Source organism: Bombina bombina, chromosome 3 (assembly GCF_027579735.1).
Source record: "Bombina bombina isolate aBomBom1 chromosome 3, aBomBom1.pri, whole genome shotgun sequence".
In the NCBI taxonomy this organism is placed as follows: Eukaryota; Metazoa; Chordata; class Amphibia; order Anura; family Bombinatoridae; genus Bombina; species Bombina bombina.
Window position 1 is genome coordinate 183,366,205 of NC_069501.1, and position 4,942 is coordinate 183,371,146.

At 33.3% G+C, this 4,942-nt stretch overlaps 1 long non-coding RNA gene across 1 annotated transcript; it reads right to left on the reverse strand.

The window, feature by feature from the left end:
• Window positions 1-958: 958 nt before the first annotated feature.
• Window positions 959-4,437, reverse strand: LOC128651544 (uncharacterized). Its single transcript, XR_008401119.1, has 2 exons — window positions 4,366-4,437; window positions 959-1,161 (listed from the first exon to the last, which is right to left on the reverse strand). It is a non-coding gene; the product is annotated as an uncharacterized LOC128651544 (long non-coding RNA).
• Window positions 4,438-4,942: the final 505 nt, after the last annotated feature.

Genomic DNA, 4,942 nt, shown 5'->3' on the forward strand with positions numbered 1-4,942 from the left:
TCAATCATATTTACAAATTAATAATAAAATGTTTTTTTCCTGCAAAAGTTTATCTATGTAAGTTGTTTGAATGAATTTAATTGATCTTAAAGTTGTATCCATGCATTATCTGAGGTAATATATATTCATATATAAAACTAATATTATGACAGGTAATATATTAAAGGGACACTAAACCCACATTTTTTCTTTCATGATTCAGACAAAGCATGCAATTTTAAGCAATTTTCTAGCTTACTCCTATTATCAATTTTTTTTTCCGTTTTCTTTCTATTTTTATTCGAAAAAGCAGGAAAGTAAGTTCAAGAAACCATTTTTGGTTCAGCACAAGGGTATCGCTTGCTGATTGGTGGCTAAATGTAGCTACCAATATGTAATCGCTACCCAGGTGCTAAAACGAAGAAAAAATGATAATAGGAGTACATTAGAAAATAGCATGCTCTATCTGAATCATAAAAGCAAAACAATGGGTTTAGTATCCCTTTAAGTTGAATAATTGATGTATTCTTATATTAGAGTTATATCAAAACACTAATATCATTATCTCAGGTACAGTATGGCCCCTTTTTACAGCACACCCCTTTAAGGCATTTCACTTATAAATCAGTCTTCAGTTCTGCCCATCGTTATTATGTTTCATGTTTTTACCTCCCTTTCAGTCTTTTTTGGCCGTCATTTTAATTGATTATTTTCTTTATGAATATTTGTTTTACAGATCTCTCCATATCTGTGCAGATATAAAAAATAATTATTGTATATAACTAACTGCAATTGTTACCAGAAGTTAAACTAGTTAAATCATATTTATTTTTTATATTTTACTGATTTTAATAAAATTAGCATTTGCCTGTCTGGTAAATATGATCTGTTAACCTCAATACTGTATGAAGATAAAAATATTCACCAAAAAATCCTTTAGAAATGACTCCATAAAAACAACAGCATTGATTCTTACAAAAATAATTTAAAGTTTTATTAGGCTTCAAATTTTCCAGGTATTAAAACATTTTAAATATGATATTGTAATAAACCAGAGAATAACTTATAGTATAGGCCTAGGGTACAAGTATAATGCAGATGCACAATAATGTTGACAGAACAACAAAAATATAATATGATGTCCATCTGTATCTGTTCTATGATCTTGAATTTGGCACCGGCCTGTAAAAATAAAAACAAATATTACATAAACATGGGCATTCTGTGCTAATTGCTTAGTCTACAGCAGAACTTTAATTTGTAGAACTAAAAAAGTAAATCTGACAAAAAAAATAACATGCCTTTATTTCAACTTCAAGGTTGTGATGAATACTAAAAAAGAATTGTATTTTTAACTTCCATAAATTCTCATGTCAATGCAATTTCCATCTAGATATTAACATATTTGGCCACGTTCCTTCCTAATCAAACAGATCACTACCTGCCAATGGGATGCTTAGAACCTATACTTTAACCCCTTAAAGACTAGCAACGTACCCTGTACATCACTCGGCTTTGAATAGGGAAGTGCTATTAAATGCGCGGTCTCGCCGCCAGTGTTGAGGCTACACTATTTACGATGACAAGAAGGGAGGGTATAATAGCGCAGTACCGCCACTTGTAGCGGGACACGTGCTATTTAAAAAAATATAACCCTTAATGAGCGGCAACATACATGGTACATCTCAGTCGTTAAAGGGTTACTATATTGAGACTTTTTTTCCTTAAGATATTTATATTTTACTTCTCTAGAAATCAATGTGCTCTATTTGATACCCTATGTTGTAATTTAAATTTTTGGTTGTGTTCCTAGACTTTTGGAGATAAAAGAGGGAAAGTCACAATGTGCAGTTTATTTCCTTTTCAATTGTGTTTTTTTCCTTTTACAAAATATTAAGTAATATGCTATCTAGATGTGTCATATTCTAAATCTTCCTATCCCCACTTCCCTTCCCAAAGGAAAATGATATAACAGAGTAGCATTTAGTAAGACAGTATTCTATTTACTTCTGTGATACTCCCATGCTGTGTGAGGCGCTGCACTGCTTGCTTATTTAAAGGGACATTAAACACTAAGAGCCAGATTACAAGTGAAGTGCTAAATATTGCTTGCGTGCAAGCAATATTAGTGCTCCATTGAGTAATACTAGCGCCCGCTAATATTAGCTGGTATTACAACTCGAGTGTAAAATTACGCAAGCTCAGAATCTAAGTGCAGTGAAGGGGGTAAGTAGCTCAGCGATGCAGCAAATATAACACCCAACTCCGACCAACTTTACCCCCAAAATACTACCTAGTGCAAATATTTTATTAAAACATAAAAATAATAAAATTTGTATTTTTTTTATAAAATACACTACACTGTATTTTGGGGGCATTTGGGGCATATTTATAAAATTGACCAGAGATCTGATCTCTGGTTAATTTTATAAGCGCTAGTTGCTACCACAAGCATATAGTAGCAATAACCAGACACTTCTAATGGCTGGTTATTTATTGCGTGCCTGCAAAAGGGCACATTTGTCCACTTGCGGGCGCGCAATAAATTAGCGCTCCACTTATAATCTAGCCCTAAATAAATGCTAGATAGAATAAAGCATTGAAAGAAAAGGTTAGTCTGTGAATAACATGTAGATGTATTTTTTAAAGTTATATTTGGTGTTTAAACATTAACAAACTAAGTGTAAAGTTTTAGTGTCTATAAAACAATGGGATCTTACTTAGGTTACATTATCTGCTGTGGCCAATTAGGGACAGTTATAAATTTATCACTAGAGTGTGCAGCCAATGGCTGTGTGGAATATAACAGTGTTCTGCACTTCCATTTCTAACAGGAGCTGAAAAGCTCACAACTTCAGAATAGAATTACAGGAAAAGGGGACAAAATAAATAATGAAAGTATGTATATATATATATATATACATATATATATATATATATATATATATATATATATATATATATATATATATATATACACACACACACACAGTTTATCATTTTATATTACCACCTCAAGGTGTTTATTGTCCCTTTAAAAGGGCCTTAATAGTAAAAAAAAAAAAAATGACCTTTTGCTGGTCCAGAGCAAAAACTACCAACTGCTGCTTATCTAATCAGAAATACTAGTTGAATGACTAGCACTCATGATTGGATCAGCAGCACTTCCGCTCAGGATCAGCAGTGCTCTGTGGATCCAAGCGGTACTTCTACTGTGTGTTTAATCCCTTTGTGGGTTAGTGCAGGGTTGATGGTCTTAAAATGAATTAAAACAAATTAGATCATGCATTTTTTTTACTAATATGCTGTTTTAAAGAAATTTATATTGTTTTATCTTAAGTTGCATGTTGCTGAAGCACTGAAAATTGTAAAGGGAGTTTCATTTATTGTTCCTGTGATAGGAGCATTCCTTTGTTTGAAGAATGTTTCTTTTTAGACAAGATTTATAATTCATTAACATTTTAATTGATATTAGTTGATAGTGCAACAAAAATCCTGTCACAAAGAAGCACCCCTATCAAAATAGAACATTCCTTTCAAAGGGTCAGCTCAATCCAAGCACAGAGAAAACTCCAACATGGCTGCTCTATTTATGATCATGGGAGGATCAGGGAAGTGAGTAAAACACTCCCATGCTGTATCACATCCATATAAGCATGTTGTATAAACCGAAATAAAACACTCCCCTGCTGTATCACATCCATATAAGCATGTTGTATAAACCAAAATAAAACACTCCCCTGCTGTATCACTTCCATATAAGCATGTTGTATAAACAGAAATAAAACACTCCCCTGCTGTATCACTTCCATATAAGCATGTTGTATAAACAGAAACAAACACTCCCCTGCTGTATCACATCCATATAAGCATGTTGTATAGACAGAAACAAACACTCCCCTGCTGTATCACATCCATATAAGCATGTTGTATAAACAGAAATAAAACACTCCCCTGCTGTATCACTTCCATATAAGCATGTTGTATAAACAGAAACAAACACTCCCCTGCTGTATCACATCCATATGAGCATGTTGTATAGACAGAAACAAACACTCCCCTGCTGTATCACATCCATATAAGCATGTTGTATAGACAGAAACAAACACTCCCCTGCTGTATCACATCCATATAAGCATGTTGTATAGACAGAAACAAACACTCCCCTGCTGTATCACATCCATATAAGCATGTTGTATAGACAGAAACAAACACTCCCCTGCTGTATCACATCCATATAAGCATGTTGTATAGACAGAAACAAACACTCCCCTGCTGTATCACATCCATATAAGCATGTTGTATAAAAATAAAAAAATAAAAAAACAATTATAAAAGAAATGACTCAGTGGGGTGATTTAAACAAGAAAAAACATAACTGCTTACCTGTGACCACAAACAATTCTTGAGTGGGATTGGCATTCCCCTATGCATCTTCTCATTTCATGGTCAGTAATGTCTTTATAGACCCTTTGACATGTTTCTGTAATAGAAAACAACATCAAATAAATGAGTATAAAGTTAGATATGCAAAATAATTAGATAAAGTCTGTTCAGCAATAGTCTGTCCCGTTACATGGGCATAATACACTTTGTGATTATAACATGAATTATTTAATTATAAATAATAAAACAACTTTGCATTATACTTTCATTATTGTGCCCGCTTTGCCTGTAATGTAATGGTCTATGCAAAAGTTTTCCAGTGGCCAAATTTCACCACCATTTTCCTTATTTGGAGGAGCTAATCCTGATGTACTTCATGTGATAGTCACTCTAGTCACATCCTACTGTCAGTAGGCTTTTCCTCGTTTTATGTTATCACAAAGTCACATCATACTGTCAGTATGCCTTTCCTTGTTTTGTTAGCACAAAGTCCATGCTAAAGCCAATTAGAAAGATATACAGACTATTGTTAATCATTTGAGGTCTGAAGCCTGCATTACCAATTTTCAGCATAGTA